Raw genomic sequence first — 14,938 nt, 5'->3', positions numbered from 1 at the left:
CTGAGGCCAAAACCATCGCAAAAATTCCCACACTTACCTGACCGTCAAACTGTCGCCTCCAATCTACCTGTCAAATGTCCTGACGGTAAATAAATTGGTTAAACACAAGCATTTTATGGTATTTTGAAATGACTTTACTTATTTTAATATTATGTGCTTCTAAATACATCTTAAGAGAACCTATCAAACCTGGGGACAGCATGCGACAGCGCCCGCAATAAGCTACGATACCTGGCGACAAGCCAGCTGTCGCCGAGAGATTTCAAACCGTTTGATTTCTCGGCAATGCGCCGAAATCCGCTACGATCCACTACGATCTTTGGAAGACTCCTCACGATCATGCCCGCGACACCCCGGCGAACGTTCGGTGACAGCCTAGTCGCCGGCAGTCGCCTTAAAATCACCTAAGTGGGACAGGCCCTTAACTCTCTCTTGAAATCATCCAGTGAATTGGCCTCCTGTGGCAGAGAATTCCACAGATTCACAGTCCTAAATGGCCTACCCCTATTTTTAAAGTGAGACCCCTGGTTCTGGACTACCCCAACATCGTGAACATTTTTCCTGCATCCAGCCTGTCCAATCCCTTAAGAATTTTATATGTTTCTATAAGATCCCCTCTCATCCTTCTAAATTCCCATGAACACAAGCCCAGTCGACCCATTCTTTCCTCGTATGTCAGTCCCCCCCCTCCCGGGAATTAACCTGGTAAATCTACGCTGCACTCCCTCAATAGCAAGAATGTCCTTCCTCAAATTAGGAGACCAAAACTGCACTCAATACTCCAGGTGTGGTCTCACCAGGGCCCTGTACAACTGCAGTAGGATCTCCTTGCTCCTAAACACAAATCCTCTCACTATGAAGGCCAACATTCCATGAGCTTTCTTCACTGCCTGCTGTACCTGCATGCTTACTTTCAGTGACTGATGTCCAAACACACCCAGGTCTCGTTGAACCTCCCCTTTTCCTAATCTGACACCCCAATACTGGTGCCAAAGATGAGCAAGGTAGCATGTGTCCATGACTCTGTTGGAATAGCACCCATGATGATGGTGTTTTGAGAGGTTGGTTATGATGTATCTCAACTCCTGCCTTAGCACATGGACCCACTAGAGTTGCTGACTGCAACACCAGATTAACAGAGGATGCGATCCCACTGGCTCTCCACTACACTGGATCACTTGGACAATGAAAACATGTATGCCAGGCTGCTGTTAATCGTCTACAACTTCATCATCCCCTGTAAACATGTCATCAAACTCAGAGAACCAGATCTCTGCTTGTTCCATTGCAATTGGATCTTTGACTTCCTCATCAGCAGAGGACAGTCAATACAAATTGACAACACCACTTCCTCCTCAACAAACACCAACACAGAAGCATGTCAAGGATGTTTGTTCAGTCCCCTACTCTGTCTATGCAGTCAGGCACAGCTCCAACACAATCTTTAAATTCGCCACAATAAAACCATTGTTGGACAAATAATGGGTAATGATGACTCAGAGTACCAAAGGGAGATTGAAAATCTGAATGAATGGTGCCCAAATAACAATCTTGCCCGCAAAATTAGTCTGTGTTACTGGCTGACCAAGGAGCTCATTGTTGACTTTCGGAGGGGAAAGCAAAGGATCCACAAACCTGTCTTCATCAAAGCAACATTGGAAGAGAATGTCAACAACTTCAAGTTCTTGGGCGTGCACATCTCTGATCTGCCCTGGGCCCTGCACATAGACGCCATCACAAAGAAGACTCACCAGCACTTCTACTTCCTCAGGAGATTGAGAAGATTCAGTCACCGAATACTCTATCCAACTTCTACAGGTTTGCAGTAGAGGACATGCTGACTGGTTGCATCACACCAGGTTCGGTACCTCAAACAACCAGGAATGAAGGAGGCTGCAGAAAAATGGTAGACATTGCCGGTCTGTCACAGGACATGATCTCCCCATCACCAAAAGGGATCTGCAGAATGCACTTTTCCTCAAAAAGGTGGTTCATACCATCAAAGACCCTCAGCACCCTTGGCACACATTCATCTCTCTGATACAAATGGGAAGAAGATACAAGACACTGAAAATTATGGTTTAAGAACATCTTTCCAGCAACCATCAGGTTCTTGAACACTACACACCATGAACCATAATCCTATTATCTATTGTGAACTTTGTTTTGATTGCACTAATAACTTAAGTTTTGCGCTGTTATAGAAACATAGAAACATAGAAAATAGGTGCAGGAGTAGGCCATTCGGCCCTTCGAGCCTGCACCGCCATTCAATACGATCATGGCTGATCATTCAACTCAGTATCCCGTACCTGCCTTCTCTCCATACCCCCTGATCACTTTAGCCACAAGGGCCACATGTTCTGATTACCTAGTATTACTGATTATTAATTTATTATATTATTGATGATTGTATATTTATTTATTGCATTAATGGGCTTGTAAAAATGCAGCAAGTAAAAAATGTCATTGTTTCTTCGTCGAAACATATGACAATTAAACAACCTTGACTCTTGAAAGAACTAATTGGGGCTTTACATTTGCACTAATGGAATTGATGTGGCCCAGAAAGAGAGCTACAATAAATTAAATAAGCTGATGAAAATCCAAGAAGTCTTGGCTCGAAGCACTTTGTGTTGCCTTGGGATTTCCGGGCGATCCCCTGAGCATCCCCTGGCAGATGAAATGAAACATTTGTGCCTGTCCTTGACAAGAATGGAAAAACCCAACTAAATGATGCTAAAAACCCAACTAAAGGAAAGAAAAAGAATCACCACAAATTCCCCCGTCCAACACACTATATCGCCTCAATGAAGAGACCCAATTGGAAATGGAGCAGCTCAGGCACGAAGACAATGTTCACAACAGAGGGACTTGAAATGGGAAATGATCACTTTACTTCTGGCTCACTGGCAGACAAACACATGCAGAATCTTCTGTACTTCTGCAAGTGACAAGCAATCACGACCACAGGCCACTCACGACGGCAGCAGCAGTCAGATTTCTGATGGCTTCCAGTTGCAAGGTTGAGCTATCTGTTGACCCCTTGTCCAGCTAACTGGATCTAGGATAACAACATCAAATTGCAAATAAGAAGCAGGATCAACTTCCCTTTATCTTATTTTGTCCCTGAAATCGGACAAGTGATACCAATAATTAGAGAACACTGACAACATCTTCCTTTCTAATAGTTTTGGTTTGGTATCCTGATGGAGGAAAGGGTGAATGCAGTGTCAGAAACATAGGCATTAAGGAATTGCCCAGCGTACATCTCTTACTGTAGCTAGAAGTGTCATCAGTGGCTCAGTTAATTTCATTTTCAACTTTGAAGAATAATCTGGACACAAGTAACACTTTGGAAATACAAAGCAAAAAAATCGAGACCTGACTTGAGTCGGCTGCTGAGGGGATGGTGGTGCCTGTCTTTGAATTAAAATGTTAAACTGAGGTTTGTCCTCAAATAAATGTACAAGGATGCCACCATGCTAGTTTGAAGAAGGGCGTCCTGGTGTCCTAGCCAATATTCATTCCTCAAACAACATTACAAAAACAGATTATTTTGTGATTATCATATTGCTAATTGTGGAGCCTTACTGTGCAAGCTTCCTACATCACAACAGTGCTTGCATTTCAAGTGTATTTCATTGCCTGTAAATTGCTTTGGGACGATGTGATAGAAAGAAGCTTTAGAAATCTACGTTTTTTTCATCTCTCTGAGAAGGTATTCATGACATTGTCTCTTGAGATCAGAAACTACAACTTGCCATAAATAATAATTTTGTGATTTGAATGGCACAATAATCTTTAGGAGAAATATTACAAAATATACTTGTATGATCATTATGATTGTGAAAATATAATTCCTTACCTGTACCAAACGATCACCTTTATATGCAATTATTACTGTTATCACCTTTTGATGCCTCAATTCAATGCGCTAATACCTGATGGGAACCATCTGTTCACACTTCATTTTAGCTGCTTGTTTGGAGATATTTTTCCCACAGAACTCTCTACTCAACAAGATCATATCAGATTAGTTTATTGTCATATACACCGGAGTGCAATGAAATTCCTTGATTGCGTGAAACTCACAGAGGACACAGTATACATGGAAACGGTAGATGCAACAATAAATACAACAAGTGCAAAACAGCAGGATGGTGCAAAGATTATAGTGCAATCTGAAGTAGTGCAAAATAATACTTGTGAACAAGAACAAAAATAACTGAATGAGGACTAAAGAGCAAGACAATGTGACATCATCAAGTAGAAAGAGGTGATAGGTTCAGGAGTCTGGGAGCAGTGCGGAAGAAGCTGTACTTAAGTCTGGACACCAAGTCAAGGCTTTTGATGCCAGTAGAGTTTGTTAAACCTGGGGAAAATAACAACATATTGGGAGGTGGGCCAAACACAAACTGCATTTCACATCAGTGCATTAAACTGCATCCACTCTCACCTTTAAGTGCAAATTAATATTGCCCATATCACAATGTTTTTTTGCTCCTCCACATTTCACATGAGGCCCATAGCCAAGTAGGCAAGGCTAGAGCTCAGAGGCAATTGAAAGGAATAAATGAAATTGAAGAAAACTCTATTCACTACTCACATTTGCTTTCTTATAAGTTTGTGAAAAAGAGTATTGTAATGTGTATAAGTTATATCTTTAAGAACTGAATGTACCACACAATATGACTTTGGTACATCATTATGCCTAGACTGCTGGTTAATTGGGATGTTACTGCCTTCAAAGAAAGGAGGCACGACTCTACTTCTATCATTCAATAGGATCATGGGTGACCTGATTGTAACATGTGCTCTATTTGCTGTCTACCCCCAATAATCTTTCATTTCCTTCCTTCTCAAAAATCTGTACTTCTGCCTTAAAAATATTCAGACTCTGCTTCCACTGCCTTCTAAGAAAGAGAGTCCCAAGAAACATCTCCTTCGGCGAACACTATTTTCATTTCCTCTTAGTTTTAAAGGAACATTCCCTAATTTTTAAACAGCGAGCGCTAGTCCTGGATTCTTGTTCGAGGAAATATCCTCCCCACATCCACCTTGTCAAGACCCCACAAAAATCGAATGTTCCAGGAAAGCTATAGACCTCAGGAGGATATACATGGTTTTATCAGATGGCCAGAAAGAAATGCCAGATGGGATTTAGTTCAGAAAAATGTGAGGTGATGTATTTGAGGATGTGCAACAAAGCACAGGATTGTACAGTAAATGGGAGCTTATTGAATTGGTATGCAGGAACAACAAGACTGCAATGTATGACCACACAATCTTAAAGGTAAGAGGATTGGCCAATAAATGGTTAAAACATTTTTACCGAAGACTTCCCTATGTGGACCATAGAACAGTGCAGCACAGAAACACCTTTGGGTCTACAATGAGTGTACCAAACATGATTCCAAGACCAACTCTTATCTGCCTGCACATAATCCATATTCCTCCGTTCCCTCCATATTCCTATGGCTATCCAAAAGCCTCTTAAATGCTATTTTCGTATTTGTCTCCATCACCAACTCAGGCAGTGCATTCCAGCAACCCACCACCCTCAGTGTAGAAAAAACACATCTCCTTTAAACTTTGCCCCTCTCAACTTAAAACTATGCCCTCTCATATTTGATATTTTCATCCTGGAAAAAAAAATCTGATTGTCTACCCTATCTACTCCTCACATAATTTTATATAGTTCTATCAAGTATCACCTCAACTCCCAATGTACCAGAAAAAACATTCCAAGTCTGTCCAACCTCCCCTTGTAGCTAATACCCTCTGCACCCTTTCCAGAGCCTCCACATCCTTCCTATGTTGGGGTGACCAGAACTGCACACATTACTCTTCAAAACATCGGTGCAGGAGGAGGCCATTTGGGCCTTCAAGCCAGCACCGCCATTCATTGTGATATGGCTGATCCAAGTGCAGCCTAACCACAGTCCTATAAAGCTGCATCACAACTTCCTGACTTTTATATTCAATGCCTTGCTCACTGAAGTCAATCATGCCACATACCTTCTTTACCACTCTATCTACTCGTGTTAGCATTTTCAGGGAGTTATGTGCTTGGACCCCAAGCTGCATATTAATGCTGCATATATTAATGCAGTTAATATACCATTGACCTTATGCTTTCCCCTTACATTCAATCTCCCAAAGTGCAATATCACGCACTTGCTTGGATTAAACTTCATCGGCTATTTTGCTGTTCATTTCTATAGCTGATTTATATCCCGCTGTATACTTTGACAACTTCCTTGCAGTCCACAACTCCAGCAATCCTGGCGTCATCTACAAACATATTAACGAACCCATCTACATTTCTGTCCAAATCCTATATATCTGAGACAGAATGTATATTCCCAACCAAGTTGTTGATATAAACCACAAACATCAATGGGCCCACACTGATCCCTGAGGCACACCACTCGTCACTGGCCTCCAGGCTGAAAAACAATCTTCCAACATCGCCCTCTGCTTCCTTCCACAAAGCCAATTCTGTATCCAGTCAGATAGTTCTTCCTGGAACCCATGTGAGCGAACCTTCCAGATCAGCCCATCAAATGTCTTGATGGAGTCCATATAGACAATATCTATGGCATTACCCTTATCAACCTTTTTGGTTACCTCTTCAAAAAACTCAATCAGATTGGTAAGATATAATGTCCTGCATACAAACCCACGCTGGCTATACCCAATCAGCCCCTGTCTATCCAAATGCATATACATCTTATCCCTCAGATTTCTCTCCATTAACTAGCCTACAACAGATGTTAGGCTCACTGGTTATAGTTCCAAGATTTGTAGGAAAGAACTGCAGATCTGGTTTAAATCGAAGGTAGACACAAAAGACATTGAGTAACTCAGTGGGCCATCCCCTCCCCCTTCCAAGTTCTCCCACCAGTCTTACTGTCTCTGACTACATTCTATCTCTGTCCCACCCACTCCCCTGACATCAGTCTGAAGAAAAGTCTCGATCCGAAACGTCAACCATTCCTTCTCTCCAGAGATGCTGCCTGTCCCGCTGAGTTACTCCGGCATTTTGTGTCTACCATAGTTCCAAGGTTTCTCCTTGCAGCACTTCTTAAATAGAGGCACAACATTCACCATCCTCTAATCTTCTGACATCTCACCCATGTCTAATGATTCATATATCGCAGCCAGGGCTTGTGCAATTTCTTCTCTTGCTTCCACAATGTCCTTGGATAGATGTGACCAGCCCTGGGAGATGTGTCTATCTCCATACGCTTAGGACGTACAGCATCTTCTCTTGCGTAATGCGGACTGTCCTCAAGACATTTCCATTAACTATCTCAAGTTCCCCAGTCTTCATGTCTTTCTCCACGGTAAAAACGGACGAGAAATAATGTCAGGTATATTAATGCATTGGCTTCTGGAGGAAGGCAGAGAATGAATTGAGTGGCTTATTTCCTGATACTCAAAGCCTCTCCACCCAAAATCATAAAAGTGGCCTTACCAGTGGTGTCTCAGTGTTACTGGTCATCAGATGAAGAGAGACGTGAGCTTCCTGTACATTCTGTGCAATAAACAAATGTCACACATTCACATGCTTCGAAGAACCATCCCCTATTATAGAGAGAATGGAGGGATCAGCCACAAACATGTTTAGGGTAATATTGCAAGACATTGTGACGTTGTCTCCTTGCAAAAATGAAGGAAATGTGAGATGGCAGAGGTGGGGTAATCGTTTTTCACATGACATACTCAGATATCCTGACTTGATTCAGTCTTCAAAACACCTGAAGCCAGGTGTATTTTTCAGTGCTCTGTCTGCTGATCTGCTGGGCTATTTCCAGACGTGCCATCTTTAGCAACTTTTTTCTTCCAGTTGCTGTGGCCGGGTATCACAGAAACATAGAAAATAGGTGCAGGAGTAGGCAATTAGGCCCTTCGTGCCAGCACCGCCATTCAATATTATAGCTGATCATTCAAAATCAGTATCCCGTTCCTGCTTTTTCCCCATATTCCTTGATTCCATTAGCCATAAGAGCTAAATCTAACTCTCTCTTGAAAACATCCAGTGAATTGGCCTCGTGGCAGAGAATTCTGCAGATTCACAACTCTCTAGGTGAAAAAGTTTTTCCTCATCTCAGTCCTAAATGGCCTACCCCTTTTTCTTAAATTGTGACCCCTGGTTCTGGACTCCCCCAACATGGGGAACATTTTGCCTGTCCAATCCCTTAAGATTTTATATGTTTCTATAAGATCCCCTCTCATCCTTCTAAATTCCAATGAATACAAGCCCAGTCGACCCATTGTTTCCTCATATATCAGTCCCGCCACCCCGGGAATTAACCTGGTGAACCTACATGGCACTCCCTCAATAACAAGAATGTCCTGCCTCAAATTAGGAGACCAAAACTACACACAATACTCCAGGTGTGATCTCACCAGGGCCGTGTACAACTGCATTAGTAACTCTTTGCTCCTATACTCAAATTATCTCGCTGTGAAGGCCAACATGCCATTTGGTTTCTTCACTGCCTGCTGTACCTGCATGCTTACTCTCAGTGACTGATGTACAAAGACACCCAGGTCTCGTTGTATCTCCCCTTTTCCTAATCTGACACCATTCAGATAATAATCTGCCTTCTTGTTCTTGCCACCAAAGTGGATAACCTCACATTTGTCCACATGATACTGCGTCTGTCAAGCATCTGCCCACTCACCCAACCTATTCGTCACCCTGCAGCCTCATGGCATTCTCATCGCAGCTTACACTGCCACCCAGTTTTGCGTCATCCGCAAACTTGGAGATGTTACATTTAATTCCCTCGTCTAAATCGTTAATATATATTGTAAATAATTGGGGTCCCAGCATCGAGCATTGCGGCACCCCACTAGTCACTGCCTGCCATTCTGAAAAGGACCCGTTAATTCCTACTCTTTACTTCCTGTCTGCCAACCAGTTGTCTATCCATGTCAATACCCTTGCCCCAATACTATGTGCTCGAATTTTGCACACTAATCTCTTGTGTGGGACCTTGTCAAAGTATCAGTCTCTGATTCCTCTCTGCCCCAGCAGTAAGGTATCATCACAAAAATGATGCAGCCTTGACGGTCATCTTCTGCAAAGGTATCTGCAATCATCCCCAACTCTTTTCAACTTTGTGGCCCGTGTGGGATTGGCTCATGCAGAGCTGCCATATGAAACTTGTGCCAAATTCAGAATATAACAAAATATATGAAAATGCCAAAATCAGCCAGACAGAAGTAATTTTTCGGTTGCACATTCAGAAGCCGACCATCACCCATCCAATCCTCAAGTCCTACGACACTGCAATGTACGTTTTTAGGGTTAATACGCACTCTCGCCTCCACCAGCCTATTGTGTCCTTAGTATACAGTATGTAGCCTGGCACTTATGACACATGGCAGCAACTCAGTAAGATTAATTTGAAAGCATCTCCTTGCCCTGTGATGACAAGAGCATTGTTGGCATGTGATGGCAGAGTTGGGCTGATTGATGATAAATGTAACGTCCTGAACTGACACAATCGTCCCTTATTTTGGTGCATGTCTTGTTTGTAAATATATTGCTGTTTCTTCATCACTGCCAGATCGATATGAGGGTATACCCCTTCTGACACGATGGATCGAGCACGTCACCACAGAATCTTCAGCAGTTCAAGAAGAAGCTTACCACTGCCCTCTCAGGGCAACTAATGAGTGGCAATAATGCAGCTATGGCGACATCCCAGAAATGAATATTTTTAAAATATCAAAGGCCACGTCGATCAAATCTTGCTAGGCTTGGACAGTTTTCTTCTTCTGCCAGATTGCCTTGGCTTAGATACATTCTTGGTGACAGGCTGACCTTTGTGAAAGCCAATGGCTGTAGGATACCTCATTACAATTTTCTGCTTTGCACAGGTACTGGAAAACTCAAATACACATTTCTATTTAAATTGAAGGTTGAGAAGAGCACATGTAAGAAATCAGAACATTCAAATAACAAAGCTTCATATGATAATAATCAACTATTAAAAAAAATCATTATTGATTTTCAATAAACTACCCTCAGCTTATAACTATAGCAGGGAATGAAGATTTCCTTTCTCTTACTGCAATATTTGTGGCCACTGGGCTTGAAATGGAAACAGTTCAACCAGACTTGTGTTTTGCCGTGTCAAAATTTTTGAGAATGGAATTTTTGGTGAGAGGTTGAATTCAAATAACAAAGGAAATTGTACTTTGGCTGAAACGCTTATTTCATAAGCTGTTAATACCACAGTCATTGACTTCTTCCCATTGGTAATGGTAAAGATTTAGTTCTTGTTGAATGCAATTAACCCATTTAGGCCCAATTAAGATTCAGGATGTGCCTGGAGAGTTTCAGCTCGGTACTCACATAAGCTACTAATGAAGCAATGGTTGAGTGTTGAAGCAAAAAGATTCTGTACCAAGGCTTACAGTTAACTGAGCAGCAATTATTTGATTTTTGAATAGGAAAGATTCTTGTGCTCTTTGTAACTTCCTCATCTTCTGCATGCCTCATCTCACACTGCCCAGAGCTTCGCTGAGGGCTAAATGGCTCCATTAATCAGTGAACACCCAGAACAAGGATTTTTTTTCCACAGCTTCAGTATATGATTTAACAAGCAAGGCTTAATCCTGTGAAGGATAAGTCACTGATGACTGAATGCCAGATCTTAAATGTCACAAAGGTGCTGGCTGTGACGTATTTTTCTCCTTTAGTCAAAACACAGGCAAAAAAAAATCACAACCGCAGAATCAAAGAAATACAAACAGCTAAATTTTCAATGATTTTGTCAGGATTATGAAAGATTTACTGGCTGCAGGCTACTTGATAAAGACAAATAAAAATCAATTTTCTCAACTGATGAATGCATTTGACTTGTAAACTTGATTCTGTTTCTCTTCCCAGAGACGCTGCCTAACCTGCTGAGTATTTACAATACTTTCCATTGCTTAAAAAAAATCTCTTGTGTTTTCTTTAAATAACTAAAACAAACAATGGACATCAGTGAATAAATGTTTTCAGTATATTCATAGAATTCACTAGGATTTGCTTTAGTTTAGTTCTGTGATAAAGCATGGAAACAGGCCCTTCAGCCCATTGAGTCTATGCCAACTGGTTCCATGTTATCCCACTTTTACACCCACATCCACACTAGGGGCAATGTGGGAGAGAACCAGAACATCAGGAGAAATCGCAGTCACGGGAAGGATGTTCAAACTCCACAAACAGCACCAGAGATGAGGATCGAAGCAAGGTCTGAGGCAGCAGCTCTACCAGCAGGCAGAATAGATGGGTCAAGGTGCTTTGTTTTACTAAATAAACAATATTGTTGAGATTAATACGCATTTCAGTCATCACTACCTTGATCTGTAAAAGGCTATATATTATGCATGGCGTGAATCAATCTAGGAACTTTGTGTGGGGGAATCCATTCTGTATCCTAGTTATTTTTGTCAACTGGAGTCCACTTTACATTACACCACTGATGCAAACTAAAGAAAGGAAACATGGTATACTCACCAGATGACAAAGTCACCATGTGTAATGTCAAGAACCACGTGTAAAGAAGTGATTGTGATGGCAATGGTAGGTGTTTATCAGCATGCATCACAGCTTGGTTGGGAAACGGTTCTACCCAAGCCCACAAGAAATCATAGTGAATTGTGGACGCAGCCCAGACCATCACACAAACCAACCTCCCTTCCATTAACTCATTTTGAGTAGGTATGGGCAAGCGTTTCCCAATGTGGGAATTTCCTTGTTTCTTCTGTGAGCCTAATGATCTGCAATCAGCACTATATCGGTAAAAATCATATTATGTTTGAGGTAGGATAACTCAGTTTGGAATCACAGTTTTTTTGGATTAAGCTCAGAATTAAATGTCTATTTTGAGGAATATGGTATCAGGCATGAATATAACACGATCTCCCCAGCGGAATGACTAAACGTAACTAATCTCTCAGTCTTGGGAGGATAAGCTGAACTACTTAAACACACCTCATGCCCATATTCCTACCTCTGGGGCTTTGGCTACACTCAGAACTATTATCGAAGGTAGACACAAAATGCTGGTGTAACTCAGCGGGTCAGGCAGCATCTCGGGAGAGAAGGAATGGGTGACGTTTCGGGTTGAGACCCTTCTTTATGATAGGTCAAGAAAAATATTAGAAGAGATCTTTTTCAAGCATTGACTAATAAAGTCAAATACATATGTAATTTACTGTAAATTCCACAGTTGCTTTGTGGAATCCCCAACAAATCTATGTTAAAGTACTCAACTTTCTGGTAGATGAGATGATTACCACAAGTGGAATTTCCATTCACTTCAGTCAAGTTCTGGTTGGTAAATCGATGACCTCATATTTGCAAAACTAAACTTGGACATGGAAACTTCCAGTTATCATGTTCTTCAGTGTGAACCAAACAATTAGAGATGTCGAAACAAGGAACTGCAGATGCTGGTTTCCAAAAATTATACAATTGAACAATAACAATAAATTATCATTTATACTAGGTAAACAGACCAGAATAGTGCATAATATTCCATAATAGTTCCAAGGAGTTCTTAACTCTTAGAATATATTATTTCACTTGTTTCCCTCCCCTGAGCTGATTCAGTTACAACATGGCGTCCTCATCCAACTTCACGGCTTAATTCATCACTTCTGTTCGTACTTCCCTCACAAGAAAGAAACCAAACTCATCTTGCATAATCTAAGTTGGTTCCAGACACTTGTTCCACTATTGCTGTCTGCCAGAAAAACTATAACGGTTTACCATTCAGACCACAGCTAAACATGAGATGAGGGTCCATCAGTGCCCTCAGAGCCTCAATGTTTATTATTAAAGAGAGATTAGATTAGAAGATAAAGTTAGAAAATAGGTGTAGGAGGAGGCCATTCGGCCCTTCGAGCCAGCACCGCCATTCAATGTGATCATGGCTGATCATCCACAATCAGTAACCCGTATCTGCCTTCTCCCCATACCCCTTGATTCCACTAGCCCCAAGAGCTCTACCTAACTCTCTTTTAAATTCATCCAATGAATTGGCCTCCGCTGCCTTCCATGGCAGAGAATCCCACAAATAAACAACTCTGTGGGTGAATTCAGAACTCTCTGGGTCCACCAAGCGTCCCTTGACTTTAGCTTGGTGCACTTGCCTGCACAACTTAAAGTTAGCGATGGTCGGATTCAAATACAATGTCAGTAAGTAAGTTGTCTGCCTGAATTTAACAGCTACAAACCCATTCTTTGCTGGATAAGCAGAATAAAAATCATTCCGTTGCAGTTACAGGAATGCACAAACCAAATCATATCAATAAATGAAAGAGCATGTGACACATTTACTTCAATGTTCTGTTGCTTTAGTAGCAAACTCCACAGGAGGACATCGGTTTAGTAGTCAAATTCTGTGTTGCTTTAAGCACATATTTCTATCTGGCCTATGGGGAGAATCATCCATTCAAACATAAGAGAATGTGGGGAGAAGACATGCTTGGAATGAATTTGCCTTCAAGCATAAATGTGAGGAAGCCTATATCAGTCCCTGGAAGCCGAATTCTGTCAGTGTTTTATTTCCAATTCCTGTTTCGTCCTGTGTAAGAAGGAACTGCAGATGTTGGTTTAAACAAAAGATAAACACAAAATGCTGGAGTAACAGAGGGCCAGACAGCATCTCTGGTGAAAAAGAATAGGTGACCTTTCAGGTCGGGACCCTTCTTCAGACTGAGAGTCAAGGGAAAGGGAAACGAGAGATATAGACGATGTAGAGAGATATCAAACAAATGAATGAAAGATATGCAAAAAAATTAATGATGATAAAGGAACCATGCCAATGTTAGCTGTTTGCTAGGTGAGAACGAGAAGCTGGTGCAACTTGGGTGGGGTAGGGATGGAGAGAGGGGGAATGCAGGGGTTACTTGAAGTTAGAAAAGTCAAATTTATACCCCTGTGTTGTAAGCTGCCTAAAATAAATATGAGGTGGAGTTCCTCCAATTTGCATTTAGCTTCACTCTGCCAATGGAGGAAGCCTAGGATAGAAAGGTAAGTGTGGGAATGGGAAGGGGAATTAGTGTTTGGCAGCCAGGAGATCAGGTAGGTCCAGGTGGATTGAGTGAAGGTGTTCAGCGAAACGATCGCCCAATCTACGTTTTGGTCTCGCCGATGGATAAGAGTCCACATCTTGAACAATGGATATAGTAGATGAAGTTGGAGCAGGTGCAAGTGAACCTCTGCGTAACCTGAAAGGACTATTGGGACCCCTGGACAGAGTCGAGGGAGGAGGTATTGCGACAGGTGTTGCATCTACCTCCTATTCACTTGGACCATCTCCGACACCTCCCTCCCCTTTCTTCATTTCACCGTCTCCTTCACAGGAGGCAGACCATCAACTGATGTCTATTGTAAACCCACAGATTTAGAAAGATTTTGTACATTTTACTGACTTCAAGTACCATTCTAAATATAATATTGTATAATCACGTGAAAATTAGTTACCATATATTAATTCCCTTCACTACACATAGGCGCGCACACATCCCAGTGAGCCACCATTAGCAACCATTCTTAAATTTTTGTTGCTAAACCATGTATTTCTAAGGTACAGCTGGTCAGTCCACTGATCTGTTAAATGGTGTGCGTCTGTCCGTCTGCATGTTAATATGTGAGAGAAAGAATAATGAAACTCACTGTGAATTTTAAGAGCAAATGTGATCATACACTTTTTATACCCAGCTTACTATAGAATTTGATAGTTGGGCATGATAAGAAAGAGTAAATTACTAATTACTTGCTGTTACTGCTTTCAAAGCTGAGTTATAAAATGATTTTAAGAGCTTGAAATGCCTGAAAATAGAAGGATTTTTTGCCATGTGTTAACAGATGCTAAGACCCTATGAGGCTTTTCCATTGATTGCTCATATTATACCG

The sequence above is a fragment of the Rhinoraja longicauda genome, chromosome 4, assembly GCF_053455715.1.
Source record: "Rhinoraja longicauda isolate Sanriku21f chromosome 4, sRhiLon1.1, whole genome shotgun sequence".
NCBI lineage: Eukaryota > Metazoa > Chordata > Chondrichthyes > Rajiformes > Arhynchobatidae > Rhinoraja > Rhinoraja longicauda.
This window is presented reverse-complemented; position numbering follows the sequence as displayed.